Raw genomic sequence first — 26,859 nt, 5'->3', positions numbered from 1 at the left:
CGCATTGCCAACACACGCACCTATTAGGGCTAGTGCTCATGTCTTTTAAGCTTAGTTCTCTTCTTCAATTTATTGGCTATCGTTTGACCAGCGTTATGATGCAATTTGTGACGCAGATAAATTATGAATAGCAATAATCTTCCAAATCTCAATAAGTACTACTTGCCTAAGGATTAGTAGTACACGAGCGTCGTAATCAGCAGAGACTTTCCACTCCCTCCATGCAGTCGGATGTGCTCGCATGTGGCCCTGGCTCCTCCGCTTAAGACGATGTCGACTGAGATGATGAAGACGATGTCAGACGAACAATCAACTCCTCTATATCATCCTGCAAATTGCCTGCATGCCACATGTCTTCATCCACTTTCTTGACGTGCTCAACATAGTTTTTCCAGTTCTCCGAAGTAATAGTATCAAAGCTTTCTGCTATCAGTTTTTCCACTTCAGTCGTCTTGAACTTTGCATTCTTCATGCCGACGTAATTTTTCACTTGAGCCCAAACCATCTCAGTTGGATTTAATTCGCAATGATATGCTGGTAATCTTAGAACTGTACGTGTACAGCCGTATTCCTTTGCTAATTCATCAATCTTAAATTTTTCAAAAATTTCCCGTACTTGGTTCACTGTAAATAAAAGATCTCTTTTCAAGCTGTCATCATCAAAGCTAAATTCTTTACCAGCCAACCATTCAATGTTCTCTTTCCTCCAGCTTGTAGTTGGCAAGGATTCCAATTTCCTTGAGTGGTAAGAGGCAATATCTACCACTATAATTGATCCTTCGGTAGGTTTGCAAGAAGTGAGTGCTCAAACCATTTCTCGTAACACTCGCCATCCACTTCGTCATGCTCATTAGGCCGGCCCTTATTTTTCAGAATTGACAAAAGTTATGTTTTCCTAGTCTCAAAATGATCCAAATGAGGTTCATATTCACGTGTTAAAATTTGGTTACTTTAAAATAACGGCAACCCGTGCCCCAAGGGCCCTAAGTACTGAGGACCCTCAATTGAGATTTTGGGGGCCAAAAAAGTACTATTTCTATGTAAAACGTAAACGTAAAGCTCTTTAGGGCCGATTTTTTGTTTGTTTTGGCCTATCTCAAAGCGTTTACGAGATATTGTCGTCGTAATGCAATCCACCCCCAAGGGCGCTACCCCGCACCGCGGCGCCGCTGAGGTACGGCCCGCACCACTTACAAGAGACTTCCCCTCCACCCCCTCCCCTCCCTCGGCAAAGACTTTGCTCCTGATGGCAAGATGTAGTCTTTGAAGAAATGTGCGTATGTTAAAAAGAATTTAATTGCCATGACAATGCTTCCAATCAAAGTGATCAATTTACTCGTATTTTCACTTGTCCATGAATTTCAGTACATATTAGCCAAAACAAAATACATTTTCGTATTTCTAATCTTTCATATTTGACATTTAAAGTGTATTTGCGCACGTTAGCGGCTGTGCTACGATGAAAATTCACATTTATTGTTAGTAATTAATTTTGAAAGCTCTCTTTCTTCTACGTGACTGACTTAAAATCTTGAATTAGTTTCACCCCTCTCTCTGCACAATCATCTACCGCTTGAAGGCCCCGAATAATTTGCAAATCGTTCTTGTAATCAGAATGTTTATACCATTCTTGCGTGGGCACATCAAAGAATGCAGTTCATATTTCCAATGCATTAAATAGCTTTCTCGAATTAGTAGTGACAACATTTGATACAGATACCGTTTTTAGGTCTTTACGTTTATAGAATGCCATCTTTGGTGGATCATATTTTCCCTCGCGTGTCCTCATATGGCGTATCACATTTTCCTTTTCACACCCAGAAAAGGATCCGTCAAAGAATGACAGGCCTATGAACTCCTCATTCAGGTATCACAAGTGGTTTGAAAACCTCTTTTGTACTCCTTTCGCTATGTCCAGGTTAACACTTTCGTAATTTTAGGATCTGAAAGTCACTGTTGGAAGCAGATGCAGCACAAGGAGCGGGGAATCACAACGTTTTCTTTTTTCTTGAGCATATTGAAATCTATTCCACCAATAACTGCATTTCGTGCTCCTATTTGACTGCATAAGAATTTTACTTCTTCATCTCACGCACATTTATCTGAGAGATTAACTGCGAGCGTAAAAAATTCAATGGCACCGCCCCTTGCAATATCAAACAAATCATCAAGTTTTGTTACGAAATATTCTCTTCTCTAAATCTCCACGGTAGTTCCCACTCCCTCTTTATGTCGTCGCACCTTCATCCATTCATTGTGTAATTTTTCTAACATTTCAGTCACTTTATTTTCTGTAATAACAGGAATTCTCATTTTGTTCCATGGATGAAACGCATTTCTTACTGTTTTTCTTGCACTAAGTCTGATACATTTCAAACCAATTAGGTTATAGAGAAACACACAGCACTTCTCTCACTGTGAGTAACTTTGAGCCAAGTATTTCTTCACTTTCTTTTCCAACCACTTCAATGTGTGAATTTAGTCTTGATTTCATACTTTTTCTTGTTGGCCTATTCTTAAAATGAACGCCACGTGTGTTCATGATAAACTAGTTTTTTCACCACTTTTCTCCGTATATCCTTAAAAAACTTAGCACAATCTATCCTTTGCGCACTATACATAAGAACTAACTATCTCTCCACATTGATCTACAAATGTGAACTGACTGCCTCGTTTCTTCTTCATAGAATATATCTATCAACTGTTATGGCCCTGGAAGCCCTGATAATTTCCTTCATTCCTTTATAATTCACAAACACAATTGTATCAAATACTTATAAAATTTTGTAAATAAAGAGCAGTTTTGAACAAAGCATGCGGTAATTGTGCACGGTCGTATGGTGGCAACAAACTGAGGTTTAAGGGGTCGGTGCACAGTACATAGGACGGCGTTGAATGGTTAAGATTGACATTGTATGCTTTAAAAACATTAATCATGACACAAGAGGAACTTTTCAATTCTGTACCACTAGCATGCAAATATTGCCAGCAGGAGCAAAGTCTGTGCCGAGGGAGGGGAGGGGGTGGAGGGGAAGTCTCTAGTAAGTGGTGCGGGCCGTACCTCAGCGGCGCCGCGGTGCGGGGTAGCGCCCTTGGGGAAGGATTGCATTACGACGGACACTATCTCGTAAACGCTTTGAGATAGGTCAAACCAAACAAAAAATCGGCCCTAAAGGGCTTTACTTTTATGTTTTACATAGAAATAGTACTTTTTTGGTCCCCAAAATCTCAATTGAGGGTCCTCAGTACTTAGGGCCCTTGGGGCACGGATTGCCGTTATTTTAAAGTAATCAAATTTTAACACGTGAATATGAACCTCATTTGGATCATTTTGAGACTAGGAAAACATAACTTTTCTCAATTCTGAAAAATAAGGGCCGGCCTAATGCTCATCCACCGAGTTCTTTTTGCACAGAAATACATGCGATGCTCCTATTATGAACCCTTTTTCCGTCCCTGCCTGTATAATTGCAAATCGTACTCCTCGGGAAGTGGGGGCCTTAAGCCCAGTACTTAGTCCAGCAAGGAAAGCTTGACGCGGAGTTTCTATTTGTTTGTCTCGCCAAGTCATGTTCACTGTTTGTCCAACATTAATCCAAGTTTCGTCTGTGAGTACAATCGCCCTGTGTTCGTGACGATATATTTTTAGCTGCCTTAAATAATTGTGCCGCCAACGAATAACATCATCCCTTTCAATAAGGATGCTTCTTTTCCCCCTTCGTTCGTTCACGAAGCCTATGTCCAAAAGAAGACGATATAGTGTAGTCTTTTTGTAATCTGGGAGATCACTATCCATATTTACCGAGTTTAAGATGGGTTTTAAAGTCGGAGGAATATTTTTCACGAAGAATTCATGTACCTTCTTTCTAATTCCCGATCTCACAAAATCGGCGAAAATCACTGCTCTCGAATTTGTGTAAGGCTGTCTAATTTCTTTAGTTTTTGAAGGAGTTACCAATGGACCACGGGAGCTTTCCTTTCTCACTCTGTAAGCAGTGGACTCCGAGCACATAGTAGCCTTCGAAGTTTCTCGGCAGGCCTCACTAATGCTGAGAGATTTCCTGAAGTACGAGAAGACTTTGAGCACCAACTGCCTTTCGCGGCTTCTGAGCTTCTCACCTTTTCTTCTCTTCTTTTTTGTATCGGACATGGTGATTGGGCGCGTTACAGCAGAGATAAGTATAAAGCACACTTCGCGGCTTGCAAATTCAGCAGACCACACAACACTTGTTCACTTAAAAAAATGCAACGACAAACTGAACGCCTCCGTAAATTCTTCCCCCAGCCCCTTCGGCTGGGGTCGCTTCTGGTGCAGATGTTTTATGGTACCCTATGAATGGAACTTGAGGAAAAACCCATGCCCCCTTTTGTAAAAGGCATGCACTGGAAGGGGTAGTGTTTCGCACAGATTATGAGATATTCTCTTTCTTGGTTTCTGCGGCGGGGCCGAAACACACAAGGCGAAATTTGCGTCTTATTTCCAAGCCGTTAAAATTTGCTTGCTTTCGTGTATCAATGTATTGAAATAAAACACTGCTGTTACGATGAATGAGCATTCTCTGTTCAGGATATGAAACGCATATATATTTATCATGTATATTTCATAGTATGCATTGACAAAAAGCTCCTTTTCCGCCCGAGAATTTTCCCTCTGCGCGCAAGAAAAAGCAAGAAGCCCGGCCCAGCGGCGCCGTAATATTTTTTCTTAAGAACAAAACCTTGTAGCTCCCTTCAGAATTGATGAAAGCTAATGATTTGTTCACTAAAAATAACTTTGTAGTTTTATTTCAATTTGATACGCAGCATATGGGGACCTACGACGTATGAAACGTAAGTTAGTAGGCGACTACTTTTTACCTTGCAAAAATCAAAATTTTCTTGTCCTAAAGGGTGTTACGTCGGCATAACAACATTGTAACTCAATCATTGTAAAATAGGTGAAGATCATCAAAGGTAAAAGAGTATGAAGAATTTTGTGCAGAAGATTCAATTGAATACAAAAAACGGTCAGGCAAAAATAGCGAGAAGAAGATAAAGTAAAAAAATACACGTTTCTAACGGAAATTTAAGGAAATATTTTTTACAGCTTTTGTTATAATTTTTATCGAAAAACTATTGGCACCAATGAATGCAGCATCACTTTCTACATAAGAATGTAATTTTTAATCAGTGCATAGCGCAACATTAATTTTCGTTCTGTTATTGACAACACCGCGCTCCCGGCCTTATGGAGATTAACATGGGAAACGATTCTCCATATGAGCCCATACAGTCAACTAAACGTGGAATGCTCATAGTCATCCACGTCTGCATACTACCCCGCAAGCTGCCTTTAGTGGGTGTGGCGAGGGATGTCAGGATACCCGTCGTATCCATTTATAAAGGAAATGTTCTAACGAAATTACACCTAGCATGTATTTAAGTGCTTTGTCGTGCGGGGGAGATAACGAATTCCCGCATCCATCCGTTCGCCTAAATATCTCTCTTATTTTATCGTTTTGATCGTACCTGGAAATGTTGTGGGGATCTAATATGACGATTTCCGTATTTCCGTGTCGCTCTTACGATTAAAGATATCCATTCTCAATTTCTCAAGCAATCTAAGCCTAGCGCGCAGCCTCCGAGTCTCTAGTGGGTCCCAACTCAATTCGTTATCATCCGTGTAACGCTTTCTGTACGGCAGCAGTAGTTTTTTACCAGTCCCGAATCTTGATAGTTTGGAGGGAACAAGGCCTTCAAGAGAACGGGCTCCACGGAAACCTTTGCCGTCTATTTTAAATCTATCTTTGAAATAAAATGATCCGAAAAAGTTAGGAAATTGATCTCCTGAACTATGCTTCTGGATTTTCTGCGGGCGCGTCGCTTCCTCTTTCTTTGACGTATGCATGTTCTCCGTGTAGACATTCCAAACCCTAACTCTTCTGCCACTTCAAGGAAGTTCTCGAACAGACTTTTGAATTCAAGGTCGGCATCGAGTCAAATATCAGCTATATTTAAAGAATGTCAATAGTGTAGAATTGGCCTTAATTGCTATTGTTTTATTTCTTACCTTAAGTGTGTAGAAGTTGGTTGTATTACTACAGTTATAATTATTTATATTGCATTTTATGTGAGTCTCTGAACATATAATCACTTGGAAAGGAAAGCAAAAAAATAATTGCATTATTGGTTGGGTCAATTAATATTTGACAGTTACTGACAAAATATATTTTCAAAATATAGCTTCTCTAAAATAAAGATCAAAATAAATGAAAATGTTAAAGATGTATCCTAATATTTTTCCTGTTATTTTCTTCTCCACCCAACAGTTTTAACTGGCTAGCTGATTTATTATATGGACGAAACAAATTCTTACACATTATCCTTAAAGAAAATAGTTTGAGATATGTTTGTTAATAGGGTAGTTTCCTTCATCAAAGAAAACGAAAGGCATTGATTGCGATTCGTTACCGACCATTAGTGTATTCATAATATACAAATTATATGGTTTTAGAATTCCCAGTTTAGACGAATGTCAATGGTCAATTTTAACTGTATTTGAAAAAGCCCAGATTAGCGCCCAAGCGATGCCACTCCACGTGACGTCACAGGGACCTAATTTCTATACGAGTAGATAGGAGTTTCACATCGTCTGAGATTACCAATGCATGCATGAGGCATAGAGCTCAGGGAAACATCTCTTAACAATCACCAATGAGGCATGATGGCCTGGTAAAGTCAATCTTCGAGGGACAAGTAGATGGCAAGAATGGAAAAGTGAGAATTCGAATAAAATATATGGATCAGGTTGAGGAGAATGGAAAAGAGAAGAAATACGTAGGAGTGATACGATTAGATGATTGGAGAATTGAGTGGAGAGCTGCGTCAAACCAATCTTAGGATTGTTAACCAGCGATGATGAAGTGAACTGGAAAAACCTCTCTTCAGCAATGTATCTGAGAGATGTCGCGACGATTTTTAAGGCAGTGATGTATCACCTTTAGTTTTTAACATATGTAGCTTTGAAACCTCTAAGCCACTATATATTCCAGGTTCTCTCAAAGCCACTTCTCACACTTTCCTAACCATTTCCAAAATTTTAGTTGACGGCTTCTTAAATATGATATTTTCAGCATAAAATTCAACAGGTGATTGTGTTTTCAATCGGCAAAATAAAAAAAATACCCTCGTATAAAAAAGCACGCACAAAATGTTTAAAATTGTGTTTATCTTTTCCTTGCTGCAACGAATTTAACAGTGACTTGTCACGGGAGATATAGACCTGCTGAAATTTCACAGATCCTTACTAAATCCGAGAATTGTTCCTCCATATCCCTCATATAGCCACAGAAATGTACTAGTTCCAGAAAGTGGAAATGTATAGTATTAGATCAGCGGTTCCCAAACTTTTTTTCCTCCCGTACTCCTCTATATTTATGTAACAAATTTTTTATCCACAAAAATGTAAAGTGCACATTTGATTAGATAATTTCACTACTGGTAGGTAACCCATTGGAATTTAACCCGTTAATATTTTATGGCTCCGATCTGGTTTCTCACTCTACAGACTTTTGACCTACTTTCATACTGATTCATGGGCGTGCCCAGCGAGGGTAAGGGGGGCAGCTTCCCCCTCCCTAGAAGCAAAAATTGCAAGACAAAAAGTCACAACGTGACAGCTAAAAATCAATCTTTAGCGAGGCAGATGAGAGGCTCGTCTATCCTGTATACTCCCATTGAGATGGAGTAAAGTAATTGATGTATTGTATTGAGTTCAGCTATATTTCATTGACTGGTGAGGGAATAATAGGTGAGGAGAGAGCTAACCTAGTTTGGGTTTCACCAACCTAGGTATGGGCGTACCCAGCGAGGAGCAGCTGCCCCTTCTAGAAGCAAAACTCGCAAAAGTTTTTAAGCAAAATCAGTACTTAATTGAAACGAAAGCATTCAACAAATTTTCTTTAAATCCACTAAAAATGATATGTATTAGTATCTATAAGATATGTAACTAAAGTAAAACTATTTTTCAAGGAAATAATCTCATAAACTGGTGTCACCACTTGGTTTGCCCCTCCCAGACAATGGCATGCCCCCCCTAGTTATGACCCTGGGTACGCCCCACAGTCGCGAAAAAGTTGGACAAAAATCAGATTTTATTTGGATGTCTTTGAAAATTGCTCTCTTTATGTTTATTGGCGTGCTATTTTCATTTCTGCAGTTATTGTTACGAAATAAACATTATTTTAGGCGATATCGTGGAACTTTAACCTATTAACTGTCTAATTGTAACTGCATAGACGAACGGTAATCATGATAAAATATGAAAATAAATTATAATTATTTATTTGGTCGGTGTGAATGATCTATGAAATTAGTCAATAAACAAAAAACGGCTAAAAGTAGGGTTGTTGGGTGCATTGAATTACGTTAAAGAGGTGCCATTTCCAAATTTCGTGAGGTTTTTCTGCATGGACTAAAAATTAATTATTAAATAGCGTCAAAATAGTATTTAGGCGACTCTTTAATTCTCATATAAGCATGGTTAATGCCTAATAACTTTAAAACTATGTATTGTGATTATTCAGCACCAGATTCTTCTGAATCCCACCCTTTCTCCTCCTCTTCGCATTCGCTCGCAGAATTTTGAGACTCTTGCAAGACCAAGAGATCACGAACTTCCTGCGGAAGATCTTTAAGGCCCCGCCATTTGTTCATTTCAGTTCCTATTGTGCTAATAAAAGGATCCGATGTTTGGATCAGGCTCTGGAAAATATCTTCATTCGTATAAAGTCGAGATATTTTTCTCGCGTGATGCTCGCGATATTTTCTAATATCTTTATTGCGAGATTACTGGGCCTACTCCGACAGTTCTCCAATAGGAAGAAGAGCCGACTTGATGACATCTGCAATACTTTGTGCACTGTGGGTGGCATGTAAAACCATCCAAAATGACTCACAAAATTTTCCGCTGTATCCATACAGAACTTTTCAAATTTTACTGGATCAGTAAAAAATCCGCAAGACAGAGATCTCACAATTGTTGAGCACTGAAAGATTAACTCTTCTTCTACTCCTGAAAATTAATTGACTTCAAGCAACTTCGTTTTCCTCATTTTGGAGCGCGTAGTGACGTCAGTGAATTGTTTACTTGGCCTACTCCTCCTTATATCGGAGGTACCTGTTAAAAAATAAGACTACTAGAACAATATCCCAGGGGACCCCATGTCACCATTAGAATACTAGGAAAATACGAACCTGAGGTGCTTGGAAGGTTGCGAAATACAGCATCAGGGAAATAAACAATTTTGTCCAACCAAGTGCCATTCCTCTACAAAAAAAAGAGTTTGTTCGCGAACTAGCTCGCCATCTTCTCTCGTAGGAATAAAAAAAATTCATGCTGAAAAAATTAATAAGCTCAAGTTTTGCCTCCTCATCTCCGTGTAATCTGAAACAACTCTCTAGATATGCATTAACATTCCTTTTTCGAGCATCCGTGGTTTTCACTTTTTTCTCCAGCATTTTTTCGTCCAGTTCTCGCCGCGTAAATGTCCATGACATTTTTGACAGTCAACAATAAAAAACAGGTTTGCAAAAAAGCTAAAAAAACAGCCTTTTTTCTAAAGAGAGATAAATATCAAATAGAAGGGAAAATATGAAAAATTAGTGCGGTGCCTCGTCTCAGACCAATTTAAAAAAACGGAAACTAGAATCGGAAATAAATAAAACATAGTATACCTGCTCAATAATCCTTATTTCTGTGGCTGTCAGGAACTAATAATAAATCACTGAATCACAATGTTTTTAGTTATCACAACACTACAACTTCTTCGCGAGATCAATGTAAATCGCAAAAACAGTAGCCAAAATAGGACTTCTCAATTAGTTATGGGTATGTGTTCACATCGAAAGCAAAGGAGAAACTGAAGGGTACCATATTGTTTCGACGGTTTCGACCGAAATATGGATGGGGTTAAAAAGAGGAGAAATTTTTACCCATGGAAATGTGGGTATTCCCCTGGATAACTTGTTGGTTGGTTGGACCCCGTAAAGAGAAATGGGAAATGTTAGAATTTTGTGCGAAAATGCATACCTGTGGCGGGCCTGCAATAAAATCCGTTCAAAAGGAGGCGGGTGGAGGGTAAAGACCTCATCTATTAACACGTGCAGATTCACTTGCAGGTCAGACCGCCCCTTGAAAAGCAATAAACTCAAATTCGGTGGTGCGCCAAGCTAAGATAACAAAATGTCCCGACTAAGGATCCCTTCCCACTACCCTAAGGTCCGGCAAGTGTTCGGGTAACGGGCCTCTTACCACTTCGGATTGAAAGAAAGGGAAGCCGGTAGTGGGCTTTCCCAGTAGCAGTGCGTGTAGCCTGTCGTATTTACTTCAGTAGATTACCAAAACGCGATTGAAGTCGTTCTGAGAAGCGATCGAAGAAAACATTTTTTTCTCCTCTCCCAGCGTCACAACTGCGCTTAACCTCGAAGACCGAAATTATTCTCTTGGTCCACACAGAGATTAAGGTTGGATGATAACAAAGTATAAAATAGTATTTAAAATTGCTAAACTTTTATTTTTGTGATTCTGGCCCATGAAACACAATTTACCATGTGCCTACACTGTGCTGATGCTGGCGTGTCTACCACGCCTAGGAGCAGAAATCATTGTTATTCGCTTACTTGCAAAAACTTGCTGCTGATTTCTTTACTAATATCTTTATAATACTGTACTTTATTGTCAGCAATAGCCTAATCCGCGAAAATCGACGTTATATTTTATTATAATTCAGCATTTATGCGAATTTTTTCGAAAAGTATTACTCCTCTTCAAATAATTCTACAGCAATCGTCAACACCCCTAAAAGGTTGAAATCTATATTTTATGACAGTGCAATGTCTATAATACTATATTGCAAAGTTATTTTACGAATATAATTGGCGGCGTAAATCCAAAAATAAATCTGAAATACGTAATTTTCGAGAAAACTGAAAAATCAAGTTTCTATTAGAAATAGTGCTACTTTGACGCAATATATTTAAGGAAACAATTTTTTTAATAAATCAGTAAGAATGAAAGGTGATACCCTAGATATATTACTAGATAACTTATATAGTCTAAGCGAGTTTCAAAAAAGTCGAAAAAAATGATTTTTGTCCACCTTTTTCCGGATCCGGACCACTGTGCGCCCTTGTACTGACCTGCTAATTTCTCATTCTGCAGGAGTCATGTGTATGCATGGAGTAAATTGGACTTTAAAAGGGTGCTTTCAGCAAGAAATGCAAGTGATAAGTTACCACATTTTAAGCTATTTCATAAGAAATATCTAGACAGTTACATCCGGAACTTCGACTATTAAAGCAATATTCAGAAATTAGCTTGAAAGCTACGACTAAGTGATTGAATTCATATGTGTGCAGGATTGCACTTCTATGGTTGAAAGACACATACCAGAGTGATAGAAGAAAAAGCTTGGAACACGGGCAGGGTTCCATCCTCAGGGTTCATGGTGAGTGGATGAAGTTTGCAAGCTTATATATAGGTACGCTATATTTTTCATCAGTTGGAAGGTCTAACGTGATTGCCCGGGAGGCGGCCAATCTTATAAGTGCCGGTGTCAGCATCAGACCTTACTTCAAAAATTTGAATTGTTTGAAAAATGGATCTACTGAATATGCCCTCAACATTTCAAGGTAGTAGTCTGTTTCGAACGTTTATTAATTAATTTAAAAAGTGAAATTAAGTCGTTCAAATGGGAGCAATGCACCCTTTTACAGATTTCCTGTTGCCGTGTCCACAGTTACATCCGGAACTTCGAAGATTTTATGCAAAAGGAATATTGTGTTTTTTATTCCATAAAAATCATACAACTGCAACACCACCTGCTTAAGTTCAAAGATTTTCGGAAAAAAACGAGATCGCGCTCATTTTTGAAACATTGGTCATGTTTGAGCTGCTGTATCTCAGCAACGGATCAAATTTATGTAAAATGGCATACATAACCATAATTAGCCATCATTTATGAGTATTTACGCTAAGTTTTAAGTCTCTATATCAAAAAAAGCCATTTTGGACTTTTGTCCGGCTTTTTCCGATTTCAGACCACTGTGCGTCGCTTCGGTACGATAGGCTATATTCAGATTACTTAGAGTTGGAATGCATTACGGATAAGGACTATCCATTCCAACATCTTCTGCCATCGTTTTGGTCAATCCCGTCGAAGATGTATGATAATTAATTTACGAAAAAAGTGCGTATCCATTCTCTGAGGAAGATATATTTAACAACTTTCACTTATCTTACTATACCTAAATTCTTTGATTTATACATTCACAGCATTTCAAGTGAAACTCCCGTTAGATTCATTCTTCTCGTATTTGCGCTTCTTAACCACTTCTATTTACCCACACGATAAAGCAGGGGGGACAAAGGCTGATAACATGAAATAATGCAATGATCGGCGGTTGTTCAGGTCCAAAGGTATTTTTTATTCATCCCTTTTACACTTATTTTGTGTGAAATAGTACAGAGATTTCACTCGAAAAAAATTACAGCAATTATCATGATTTCTCTCAGTTTCTCTTCTTCTTTGCATTAATATACCGGCAACAAAAATTACAGTACAAACTTAAACAAGATATCCAATTTCAGCAGAATTTTGTTATTTGTTGCAAGGATTATATTTTTTAAATGCTGTGATACGTGAGTGGGATCTTGTGCCTCCGATTTGGTTGAATCTTTGGTTCAATGTGTAAAAGAGAATGTAGCTACCCTTGGACTCGGTGCCTAAAAATGGGAGAAAGAAAAGATATCACACATGCATTCGCGATGATTTTGTTACAAATTATAAATTCAGTTTATTTCTCTTCACAGTATCTGCTATTACTTCATTTGTCAAATTTATCACCGAAAACTATGAAGAAATAACTTACCTCGTGTAATATACTCGAGGACACGTCTAATACTGTGGAACAACCCATTTCACGGAGACCAATCCACCAATGGCATGGAAGGATGTCATTGCTTCGGTCACCGTTGAAATGATTTGTGCCAAATCCATCGGACCATAGGTGAGCTCCCAAATAGTGAGGTCTCTCTGTAAAGTGATGAAGGAAAAAAAATCACCTTTAGTGGGGTAGAATTTAGGTATTGATAATGATTATAATACTATTTATTCCACTTTTTCAAAGATTACAGAGTACGTATACACAATCAGCGGCGCAGCAAGGGGGATTTTGGGGGATAACTCCCACCCCCAGAGCTCATAGAAATTTTTAAGTTTGATCCATTTTACTTAATTGTAATGATATTACTAATAGAATAGTGTAAGGATTAATAAAATATCCCTCAGAAAGCCGTAAAACTCGCCATTTTGAACCACTTATCTTAAAATTCCGCAATTTATTAATCTCGCAACTACCGCTTATCCGGGTGGGTATTCCACACCCCCATACACCCCGGTATTAGTTGCACCTAAACCCCCCCCCCCCAGCCTTAATTCCTTGCTGCGCCCCTGTACACAATAAATGGAATAGTAAAGTGGAACATAAGTACCCCGTACCTTAATTGGGATTACCATCTTATATTTCTTTAAAGAAGCGGCGGGTGCAGATTTATGATTATTAAAAAAAAATCTAATAGCACAAAAACAATTAGGATATTAAAACATATAATGTGATGATGTATGCATTCTCTTGGGGTTTTCACCGCGTCCGTTGGCTTTAAGCAACAACAGTTCGCTGACATTGCAGCCAGCGTCTTCAGGTCGAAGGTGAAGTAACTCGAAAAATTTCCGCCTTCCCTAAGAGCATGTTATGTCTTCAAAGAGTATGTTATGTATGAAGACGCTAAAATAACACTAGCAAAGGAAAATAAATACTACCCTCGCCTCATCAGAGAAGCTATTGAGGTAGCGAAAACGCCGGCAAATTTTAACAGAGATCAAGGCTACAACCTGCACAATGCATGGAAAAGGATTCTCCAACCACCGACCAATGGGAGACGAGCAATGAGAGATGGACAACCGCCGACCAATAAGAGAGCAGTACCGGGATGAAAAGGCCTATATAAGGTGGAAAATTTCCGAGTTACTTCACCTTCGACCTGAAGACGCTGACTGCAATGTCAACGTAACAGTTGCCGTCAAAAGCCAACGGACGCGTTGAAAACCCGAAGGGAATGAATAGATCATGTGATCAACGCCGCGAAAATCTTCGAACCAACATATAATGTGAGTGGTACAAGGGTGAAATAAAGAGAGAAAAATCCAAGAATTATACATTACAACTATTCAAATACAAAATATATCATGGATTTAAAGAAGAAGAGAAAAATGAGGACGACTTGTGAGAGTAATGACTTTTAACAATGAAAATACAAAAGAAATATCAAATGAGAAAATTAAAATTATCAAGTTTTAAGTATACCGGCACTAGCCACGGTCATAACATTTACGGAAGTCACCCGAGACCCATGCGAAAGGGCGGGGAGTGGTGGAGAAATTGCATCACGCCCGGAAATAGTTCGTGACCTCATTGACTCGTGTACGAAAGGGATTTTTGTCGCGAATAACTCTAGAAGTGGGCGACCAGGATGCCCAGTAGGCCGGCCCAAATTTTTCAGAATTGCGAAAAGTTGTTTTCCTAGTCTCGAAATGATTCAAATGAGGTTTATATTCACGTGTTAAAATTTGGTTACTATAAAATAACGGCAACCCGTGCCCCAAGGGCCCTAAGTACTGAGGACCCTCAATTGAGGTTTTTGGAGCCGAAAAAATGCTATCCCTGTATAAAACGTAAAAGTAAAGTATACCTAGGGCCGATTTTCTGTTTGCTTTGACATTTTTTCTAAGCGTTCAAGAGACATCGTCCGTCGTAATGCAATCCACCCGCCAGGGCGCCACCCCCATCGCAGTGCCTCTGAGGTACGGCCCGCACCACTTACTAGAGACTTCCCCTCCACCCCCTCCCCTCCCTCGGCAAAGACTTTCCTCCTGATGACAATAATTTCATGCTAGTGGTACAGAATTGAACAGGTTGTTCCTCTTGTGTCATGATTAATGTTGTTAAATCCTTCAATGTCAATTTTAACCCTTCAACGCCATCCTATGCACTGGGTACCGACTCCTTAAACCTTAATTTGTTGCCGCCATACGGCAGCGAACCACTCCAGCATTTTCCAAATTGCTCTTTATGAACAAAATATTATAAGCATGTGATACAGTTGTGTCTGTGAGTTATAAATGAACGAAGGAGATGAGCAGGGCTTCCAGGGCACCAAAAGTAGATAGAAATATTCAAGGAAGTAGAAACGAAGCAGTCAGTTCACGAGCAGTGGAGAGATGGTTTTTGTGTATAGTGTGCAAAGGATAGGAAGTGCTTAGTTTTTTTTAGGATTTAAGGAGAAATATGGTGAAATAACTAGTTTATCATGAATACACGTGACGTTCATGTTAAGAATAGGCCAACAAGGAAATGCATGAAATCAAGACTAAATCCAGGCATTGAACTGGTTGCAAAAGAAATAGAAGAAAAACTTGGCTGAATGTTAGCTGCAGTGAGAGAAGTACTGTATGTTTTCTCTATCACCTAATGGGATCTAAATGCATGAGACTTAGTGCGAGAAAAACTAAGAAATGCGTTTCATCCACGGTACAAAACGAGAATTCCTCTTATTACGGAAAATTACGCGAACAATGGATGAACGTGCGACGACATAAAGAGAGGGCGCGAACCACAGTGGAGATGAAGATAATCTTTCGTTACAAAACTTGATGATTTGTTTGACATTGCAAGGAGCGGTACCATTGGGTTTTGGACGCACGAGGAGGAAAGTGCAATTTATCTCTCGGATAAATGTGCTTGGACTGAAGAAGTAAAATTCTTACGCAATCAAAGAGGAGCACGAAATGCAGTTATTGGTGGAATAGATTTCAATATGTTCAAGAAGAAAGTAAAGGATGTGGTTCTCCGCTCCTTATGCTGCATCCAAACACTGAACTGCAGTTCCTAAAAAGCCTTGTTAATTACGACAGAGTTAATCTGGGCATAGCGAAAGCAGTACAGAAGAGGTTTCCAAACCACTCGTGGCACCTGAGTGAGGAGTTGGTAGACCTGTCAATCTTTGACGGATCCTTTTCTAGGTGTGAAAAGGAAAACGTGATACGCCGTATGAGGACATGTGAGGGAAAATATGATCCACCGAAGAAGGCATTCTACAAACATAAAGACATGACTAAGGTATCTGTAACAAATTTTTTCATTACTAATTCGAGAAAGCTATTTAATACATTGTAAATAAGCACTACATTCTTTGATGTGCACATCGAGAATGGGATGAACATCCAGGAATGATTTGCAAATTATTCGGGGTCTTCAAGTGGTAAATGTTTGTGCAGAGAGAGGGGTGAAACTAATTCAAGATTTGAAGTCAGACCGTAGAAGGAAGAGAGCTTTCAAAATTTATTACTAAGTGTGGATTTTCATCGTAGCACCCCTAACGTGCGCAAAGACACTTTAATTGTCAAATATGTGTCAGTGAAAGATTAGAAATACACTGAAAATGTATTTTATTTTGGTTGATATGTACCGAAATAGGGTGGTTTCCTATTACTTTTTTATAGCCTAAATCGAAAGATTATTACTCCTGGAGCACGTATTTCACGCTTTTAGATTTTTAAATGACGTTATCTATTTTTCGCTATTAAATTAAAAGTGAAAAATTTCAAGCGCACGAAAACGCGACGGCTAAGTATGAATGCTGGGGAAACCCCGTGTGAGGTCGTTCTGGTTCCCGGTACCGCCGTGTGAGGTGACCTTGGGGCGAGGATATGTGCGCCACTGCGATGCAGGCTGCTAGCAGGTAGCACTTGGCTTAAATAAGGATCATTAATACCTTATCAAACGAAGGAAACTTTCCGACCATAGGCAGTTTTAATAGGTGATTATTAAGACATGTTTCCCTGAGCCCTGTGCCTCATGCATGCATTGGTAATCTCAGACGATGTAAAGCTCCTATCTACTCGTATGGAAACTATGTCCCTGTGATGAATGCTGGGAAAAGCCCATATGACGTCCTTCTGGTTCCGGCTGCCGCCGTGTGAGGCCAACTTGGTGCGAGGCTATGAGCGCCGCTACGATACGGGCTGCTAGGAGGTAGCGCTTGGCTTAAATAAGGATTATTAGTATCCTATCAAACGAAGGAAACTTTCGGAACATAGGCAATTTTGATAGGTGATTGTTAAGAGATGTTTCCCTGAGCTCTGTGCCTCATGCATGCATTGGTAATCTCAGACGATGTAAAACTCCTATCTACTCGCATAGAAACTATGTCCCTGTGACGTCACGTGGAGTGGTATCGCATGGGTGCCAATCTAGCCTTTTTCAAATGGGTTTAAAATTGACCATTAACATTCGTCTAAACTGGGATTTATAAAACCAAATAATTTGTATATTATGAATACAGTAATGGTCGGTAACGAATCGCAATCCATGCCTTTCATTTTCTATGATGAAGGAAACTACCCTATTGGCTCCTACATTTCGGATCTTTAGTGAAAATTTCAAGACCTTTCCGACTATGGGAAGTGGATTAAAAATCAATCTTATGACAGGCTAACAGATTAAGCAAGTTAATAAAAAGCGTGCAAAAAAATCTGCGCCTGAGTTATTCGAATATCAAGTCTCACCTAGCATCTATCTAAGCCCTTATCTTTTCAAGGAAAAACGAAGTCAGAAGGAAACGAAAATTAATAAAGAAGAAGGAAACGAAAAATAAATTTATCATTCCCACGTGTCTGTCGGATCAAAAAATATTATGAGGTTCTGACATAATGTTTTCCGGACTTCCGTGAAAGATATCTGTGGAACTTCTCTTAATTGCTCTCGTAAATCTCACTTCTTTTGAACGAGTCCACTATCATAAAATATAACCAAGTACTTACTAATGTTTTAAAAAAATATGAACACGTTTTGTAATATATTTAAGGTTATTATATCTATAACAAATAAGATGGCACTAGCGTTGAGTTAATACCAATAAAAGACACTTTGTTACTTCCTCAATATATTTTTAAAATTCCGAACGGAATATATATTTTTTTTCACTTGATAATGGTGTAACAAAAAAAAATATATATATTCCGTTCGGAATTTTAAACTTGATAATGGTGTAACCATTATGGCCTGATGAAGACAATCGTCGAAGGACAGGTGGAAGGCAAGAATGGAAAAGGAAGACCTCGAACAAAATATATGGAACAAGTAAAGAGAGATGTGAAAGAGAAGAAATACGTATGAGTGAAAAGATTAGCTGATAGGAGAACTGAGTGGAGAGCTGCGTCAAACCAATCCTAGGATTGTTGACCAGTGATGATGATGAATGGTGTAACAGCCGAAACCAGTCGGATTTTATAAATATATCGTGGAAGTGACAAAGTGTCTTTTATTGATAACATGGAGCCTTAGACCAAGTACAAGCTTCAAGTTTCGATTTAACCTTGACTAGTAGAACAACCAAACCATTCCTAGATAGCTAAGATTGCCTTTCATCTGACTTCCAATTTATATAACCTTCGCCGCCTATAAAAATTAAGCTTTACGATATAATCAATGGTATTAGAAGTGTATGCATACTTAGTTATGAGAATGAAAGAAGAAAAGACTGGCGTAGGGGAAATTCACGCAATATATAGAATGACGCAGTAAATAAATAACTGTCGAATTGTTAGAGTACAAATTAAATGGTTAGTAAAGGAAAAACAACCATGGGGTGAAATAAGGGAATTTTACGTTGAAATTATGAGGAAAAAGAGCGGATATCCTATACTTAAGTCTCCAAGACGTTTACCTACATCACAATGTAAAAGCGAGCATGTAAAGAAGTTAAAATAATGAAAGTTGCTTTTCGGTATAGTTAAAACAAAGAAACATCTATATTTTGGCAAAGACTTGTTCCCCAGAAAGCGAAGACAACATTTCAATTCGGACACTATCACATCACGTAAAAAAGATATATTTGCTCCGGAATCATCCCACCTCATTCAATCGACAACTAAGGCTATCACCGGTTACCAGTGGCGTAACTAGAACTATGCTTTTTGGGGGGGGGGGGAGGGAATGGGATAGCCAGGGGTGGCGATACCCCACCTCCGTTTTTTGAAAAATAACATGCCTGGAAATACATTTCACATCATTTTCGCACTAAAAAATTAACTTTAAGCAGACGCAGTTATAATATATCAAAACTAGACATTAGTTTTAAATATTTTTTATTTCTCTGAGGCTTTGGGGGGGGGGGGGATCTATCCCCCTCGACCCCCCATAGTCAGTGGCGTAGCCAGGAATTTCGCTCGGGGGGTCCAAAACCAGGGGGGAAAATTTTAGAAAAACAGGGTACTAAGTAATGGGTTTTAAACTAATTTTAACACTTTTAATAATCGAAAAAACTTCATTTGTTATAGAAATGTCTTGCAATTTCATGATTTTTCAATATTTCGTTTTCTTTTACAAAGGAAAATAATTGTGTTTTTCTATTTCGGGGGGGGGGGGGGGTCCGGACCCCCTAGACCTCCCCCCTGGCTACGCCACTGCCCATAGTTACGCCACTGATGGTAACCTTACTGCGATAGGTGGTTGACGACTAGGTGCCAATTAATTGTGGTAAGTAGGCACATAGGCAGTGTGAGGGGTGCGACCACCCCCAGTACTTAACCTGAGGAAAGCACTTTCCCAGGGGTTCCTTTTCTTTAACATTGCATTTCTCGATACACGTAGCTACGCATTCCAATGTCTGCCAAAAGTGGTATTACTATGGAGGGGATGAAGTGTAGTGGCGTACCTAGAAATGTCCCTTGGGGGTATGGAATGGCGACCCCTTACCCATGCAAAATCTGGTAAAATAAAAAAAAAGCGGCATGACTGGAAATACACTTTTACATCATTTTGGCGCTAAAAATTTAATTAATCGTAGCGAGCGTAACTTGGTCGAAATCCATAATCGCAGGATAGAAGGATCAGCAACTTTGCTATTTCCACATAGTTAATAATTAACTGTCAATTTACTGTTAATTACTGTCAGTTTACCTGCATTTTTCACCTTGATAATGTTACTCTGTAACGAAACCATGGTCGGTGTTAATAAATTACTATGTGGAAATACTAAAACTTTAACTTTATGCAGATGTAGTTATTATTATATGTCAAAATTAGACAATAGTTTTAAATTAGTTTTTTATATCCCTGAGGTCTTGGGGGAGTGATCTATCCCCTCTTCCCCCCCCCCCCCCCAATAGTTACGCTGCTTATGAGGAGGCTAGATCCCCCCCAAAGCCTCAGAGAAAAAAATATATTTAGAACTATTGCCTAGTTTTGACTTACAATAACTGCATGTGCTTAAAGTTAAAGATCATTTGTTATTAATATTGCAGTAAGAGGAGTCACTGAAAGTGCAGAAAGACTTGATCCGCGAACTGAATAAAATACAAAGGAAGGCTGCGCGTTTCGTCAAAAACTGCCACGGGCGTACAGACAGTGTTACCCAGATGTTAAGCGAATTAGGCTTGGATCCGTTGGAGTCTCGGAGGCTGCGCGCTAGGATTAGATTGCTTGAACAATTGAGAGTAAATATCTTTAAGAGCGACACAGAGAACATAATATTAGAGCCACACTATATTTCCAGGTCCGATAGAAGCGATAAATTAAGAGAGATGTTTTGCCGAACGGATAGATATGGGAATTCGTTTTTCCCCCGAACCATAAAGGACTTTGATAAAAGCTAGTCCCAACTTAATTTAGTTGAAGTGGATGGGGTTAAAACTATTGTCTAGTACATATATTACATTTACATATATTAACTGCATCTTCTTAAAGTTAATGATCATTTGTTACTACCAAGACGACGAGTCAGACGAGTCACTGAATAACGGCCGGTCACTGAGGAATCGGGGAAGCCAGTACCAGATACAGAAAAAACTCAAAGGGGTGGGGCGCAAAAGATACTTTGAGTTACCTTTACTTTTATCGTAATAAAAATAATCAAGTCACATTCAAAGTTTAAGAAGGTTTTAATTAAAGTTATTATCTAAAAATACAAGACAATGCCATCTTATGATATAAAAAGTTAAAATTGTGGTTCTGCAATGTTTGGCAATACGGGCGGCCCCACAAGGGGATGGGGGGCGCGCCCCCCCTGCGCCCCCATCTGTATCCGCCACTGAGGGAAGGTCACTCACTTTCTACCAATATGTAACGATAAATTTTACTTTCAGAACATAGCAAACGAAACACCGACCTAACGCAATGAAATGCAATGTTTTCCGATGCGTGCAAATCAGTTGCGAACACAGAAAAAACTCCAGGGGGGGCGCAAAATATATCTTGAGTTGTCTTTACTTTTATCGTAATAAAAAAATGATTAAGTCAAAGGCAGAGTTTAAGAAAATTTTAATTTAAGTGATTATACACATGTAAGATACAATGCCATCTTATGATATAAAAAAGTTACGGTTGTGGTTTTGCAATGTTCGGCAATACGGGCGGACCCACAAGGGGAGTGGGGGGACCGCGCGCCCCCCATCTATATCCGCCACTGGTGCGAATCGACAAATATATTGATGACTAAGTTCTAACAACACGTATCTCAAATTTTAGCCGGTTTGAGACGGGTATCTTAAGATACAATGAAATTTAAAAATATAAAATTCAAGCTAAAAACTTCTCTTTATTTTCAGCTGTATTCTTCGTTTTAAGTTTTATGAATTTTTTGCTTTTTAATTTCATTGTACAATTAAAAATATAAATAGTTTCTTTTGCTCTCCTGTAAAGTTGCTAATTTTTATATACGTGTTTTTAGAAGTTAGCCATCGATATATGTCAGTGTAGGCAAGGTCCTCCCGGAGAAAAATTTTGCCACTTGCGTAATGGTAAGAATATAATAAGGAAACAATGTACGTGAAGATACGAAAAAAAAGGTTGTTAAGGCCTGGTTACACGGTACATTAACACCTACAAGTTAATGTACGTTTGCGTGAATGATTTTGGTGGACCGGAACGGAACATGTACGAATGCATGAACCAAATTAGAACAGGTTCTATTTTCCGTTCATGCATTCGCACAAGTTGGGTGGTTACACGGTGCATTTTGGCGTTCATTCTCGCGTTCATACATTTAGACATTAACCCGTACGTGCTAATGTATCGTGTAACCAGGCCTTCACTCTTACCTTCACCAGATAATTAGGCATGCCGACCGATTGAAGTCTCTCAACCACTTCATCCTCAGTGAAGACTCGAAAAGGGTCGTTCGGTACGACGGATAGCTGAACCCAAAACATCTTTGGAACTCGGTAAACTTCACGAAAGAGCGAACGTGCTTCCAACCGCTACTGTTGGTGTACTCTCTCCAACTGCTTCGTTCGCACTGCGACGCACTGGCGCTGTAGTCGCCGACTTCTCTGAAGATGAGTGAGCAGTTTTCGGTGTCGGAGGACAGTGGCTGAACGAGATAGCAATATAGGAATCCTTGTGGGGGCATACTAGAGCTGTTTCGTTCATGAACGAATCCTTCAGAATGAACGATACAACGGTTCAATCCAATTTCACATGAATTGTGAACTGCAGTTAATATAGTATTCATAGCATACCTAATATTCTGACCTATTGAAGACGTTTAAAATCTGAAAATAATTGATTAAATTTTTCTTTATAATAAAAATAATCTCTGCCGATAGCTATCTGTCACAACATTTGAAAACAGTAAATCGACAGATTCACACAGATTCGAGATTCACACGGATTTGAGATTTACATGAATTCGAGATTAACATGGATTCGAGATTCATTCGGTTAATAGAATGATGAAGATCAAATGGATCGACCGAGTTAGTAACGAGGAAGTCCTAAGAGGAGTAGGAGAGAGGAGAAGCATCATGAAAACCTTAACAAGAAAACGGAACAACCTTATAGGCCACATCTTGAGATATGATGGCTCATTAATTGGGTAGACGTTTGAAGAGGTGGAGAAATCATCTACCTGGATATCGGTTTCACGAACGATGGTTGAAGCAGTGAGGTATTTTGACTGAAATTGGACTAATGAAGGGGGCTTCAAACAAGAAATACAAGTGATAAGGGAAAATAAATGAAGTGATGTTCCACAAGAAATATAAATTGCAGACAATCAAAGAAAATCAGCTCGAAAACTACGACTAAATGATTGAATACTTATTTTTGGAGGATATCACTTCAATGATCGAGAGAATGTACCAGAATATACCAAATAATTCAAGGAATGAATTGATTTTGTTTGCAAAGCAGTTTTTTTAATGTTGAAACAGCTTTGGCACATGTAGTTATCGATGACGAAGTTTCTCTATGAAATGGGAGGAAAATAAAATTATGGGATATCTTAAGAAATAACGAATTTATCTGTCACACAATGCACCATAAGGAATTGCTATAAAGTACTGTGAAGGACAGAATTGCGCGATGGAGTTATTGCTAATGGCCAAGACTGCAATTCATGGAAGAAGCAGATAATAAATGACGGTTATCGTAAGTGCCACTAGGAAATCAAATCTTATACTGAGAGTTAAGGCATGTAAACCAGTTCAGGATGCAAAGAAATTAAACTCAAATATTGGGCTGCGAAGACAGAAGATATTTATTTTTAAATTTCTACATCAAGTATTTACAAAGAGTGATGTTTTAAAAAAACTCATCATAGTGAAATTGACATCGTAATAGTGAAAAAAATTTCAGTTTATATAAAGTATTCAGAGTAATTCAATGAAGAGACAAGGTATCTGGATTCTGTTAAGTAGTTTTCAATTTTCTGCATGAAAATTACATCCAATGAATGAAGCCGAACTTACTCCATTTATGAATATCGAGACAATAATGACACATTTTTTTCTTAATTAACAGGTGAAAATTTTTCCAATGGACGTACCAAGATTTTTTAACACACACACTTCTCAAAAATCAGATCCAAACGATGAAGTCCTTTTGTGTGATATGTCACTCCTTATTTAAAATTAACAAATCCAAAATTTTAAATTACCCATTTTTTTAAACACAACAAGGTACACATATTTTCAAATTAATCTTCATCACTTCATGAATGTCTCTATCGTTCCATAATACAACATATTTTCCGTTCAAAATACTCATCAACAGCGATGAAAGTGGTTTGCTTTCCAACATAATTACAGGTAGATTATTAGCAGAGTAAAAATAATTTTGCCAGACGGAAATATCCTCGCAACACAGCACAAAAATTTTCACTTTTTTTTTCGGTGATACACTAGACGCACTCACTCCTAGGTAATGCTGCCTAGAGGCATTCTTCAACCGTCACCCTCTTTCCACACGTACACTCAGCTTCGTAGCCGTCATCAAGGGGCCCAATGGAAAAGGCCGTATCCAGGAGAAAATATCGTTTGGATCACTAGGAAAGGGGGTACACTTCAGGTAAGGATTCATGAAGAGAGGGGATATATTTTGGGGGTTCACTAGAAGAGAGAATAAATTTCAGGGGGGTCTAACTGCGAGAGAGGGTACATTTCAATGCGGCTCAACTGGAGAAGGCAGGTTTTGGTAGATTCAAGTGGGTGAGGAGAAAACTTGGTGCAATTGGAGGGCCTTAAGACCGTGTCACCTATCAAACACTTCAGGGGGGGGAGCCGTTGACCTCCTCTCCACGTTCTCTGCGGCCTTGGGTGGATGACGACGTTTGATGACAGCCCTCAGCGATGTACCACGGCCGTGGGTGACGTGATCGCCCGCCTTACTTCACGGTTTCCGTTCGTCCGGGACTTGCTCGAAATATATCATGCATCCCCCATCCTCGAAGTGGTTCAGCTGCAGTTCCTCGATGATTTTAGAGGCCACTGCCTCATCCATCGGGGGATACGTTATCTCCCATCCCTTTTCGGTGCGAACGAGCTTTTCCCACTTCCCGATCCACTGCAAGCGAGCCAGGATAACTTCCTCCGTCCACATTGGACGGCCTCGAAGCTGCAAAATTTTCACCGTTACACACCTCATGGTTTCAACGGTTGGAAATATTCGTTGAAATGAGCTTCGGTGTAACTTTCAATCTGCCCTCCGCGCTGGCGCCTTCAGTTGTCGTCCACCCCTCAGCTCGTGAGCGACTCAAATGTGTGTGGCCTGTCGTTGTGACTGTGGTCTGTGGTGATGACGTCATTCAACGACTGCAAAGTCTTGGAGTTCGGATTGCTGTGGTATGTTTCATCCTTTGGAATTCTTACCAGGCTAGGTTTATCATGAAAGAGCTGCATGGATGCATTTTTGAGGCCATAGTTGTTCATTTTCATCATAGTTGTTTATTCATCAGTAGTTGACGTGAGTTTCTATTTATCATTGATTTGAATGCAAATGCTGAGATAGCACCGCTTGTCCGCTATGCTTGTTTTTTCTTCGGAATATGTGTGGGAAGCCGGTAGAGATATCTTGGAAAAAAGCCTAATGCGTATATCGGGGAAGCAATCGCCATAATTATTTACGCAGTAAAAGCTGTCGCGATCTGTGGAAATAACTTGGTTATATTTAAATGGTTCTCAATTTTTCCCTTAAGCTTAATTTTCAACCATCAATGACAAGTTTTAAATATGAATTTCAGAGGACACAGATCCTTCTAAAAAAGTCTTCGTCTTTTGTCTATTTTCATATGTTTTACTAATTTAAAACTTACGCTATTATCTTGCAATAGTCGAGTAAAATGTGTATGACCTTTGTTAATATTTGTAGGTACGAGGTGTTTTTGGAAAATAACAGGAATTTTATTTTATAAAATAAACAATTATTTATTCGTTTAAATTACTTTAAAGCACTGCAGGAACAAGTGGCTTTGTACGAAGTCACGCGCACGGGTGCAAAGTTAAATACACCAACGGATGAAGTTCGCCATGAAAAAATATTTGACTTAGCCGGGATCCGAGGTTTGCATTGAGAAAATGACATGGTGGTGTAACTGGCTAACACATCTGACCGGCATTCGGGAGATCCGGGTTCGTATCCCGGCTAAGCCAAATATTTTTTCATGGCGAACTTCATCCGTTGGTGTATTTAAATTAATGTTGTCGCCCTTAAAATGGTCTCCATTATGCACTTTTGCTGGAACTTCTTCCAATCCCTGATACACTTCTCAAACTCGGTCTTAGGGATAGCCTTTAGCTCCGTCAGTGATTTCTTTTAATGTCATCTCTGCTTGTAAAACGATGGTCCTTTAAGGTTCTTTTTATTTTTTGGAAAAGTATAAAGTCACACTCAGACATGTCTGGCAAATATGGAGGCTGAGGCATATATACAGTATTGTTTTTTTTGCCAATAATCCGCGGACAAGCAATGACGAATGATCAGATTATCGCCGAGCTCATAAAACACGTCTAACCTTAGCGGTTGCCATGGGCAAAGTGAACAATGAATACAGTTGAAAATTTTATCATTCTTTGAGCGCATGTATTCCACCATAATAACAAGTTGACAATCGAAATTACCTAACAACAAATCTGCTAAATAAAAACTTTCCCGTTACTTTCTGTACTCACCTCTTATCACAAATGTGAAAGAGACTACACCTAAGAGGTAAATTTTCAAATTTGAAATGTTGAGCAGGGTCTACATCGTACACCCTGAACATTTTAAGATGATAGTTTAAGTTTTAATGGAAGCATCCATCATGGAAAAAGACCGCTAGAGAGGGAAGTATGCCTTCTCTTAAATAAAATTTTTGAAATGGTCCATCGATGCCATTCTTGCAAATTAGTGCTTGTAAATGATTTTTCTAGGTGTGCCTTTGAATTTTATTGCCAACAATTCCCGTTACTGGTTTATGGTTTGTGATGAAGGCAAAAGTATGAGAGA

At 39.0% G+C, this 26,859-nt stretch overlaps 1 long non-coding RNA gene across 1 annotated transcript; it reads right to left on the bottom strand.

Moving 5' to 3' along the window:
* Positions 1 to 12,452: 12,452 nt before the first annotated feature.
* Positions 12,453 to 22,401, bottom strand: LOC124171578. Its single transcript, XR_006867853.1, has 3 exons — positions 22,197 to 22,401; positions 12,910 to 13,073; positions 12,453 to 12,763 (listed from the first exon to the last, which is right to left on the bottom strand). It is a non-coding gene; the product is annotated as an uncharacterized LOC124171578 (long non-coding RNA).
* Between the last annotated feature and the right edge of the window lie 4,458 nt (positions 22,402 to 26,859).

The sequence above is a fragment of the Ischnura elegans genome, chromosome X, assembly GCF_921293095.1.
Source record: "Ischnura elegans chromosome X, ioIscEleg1.1, whole genome shotgun sequence".
Taxonomy (NCBI): Eukaryota; Metazoa; Arthropoda; class Insecta; order Odonata; family Coenagrionidae; genus Ischnura; species Ischnura elegans.
This window is presented reverse-complemented; position numbering and strand designations above follow the sequence as displayed.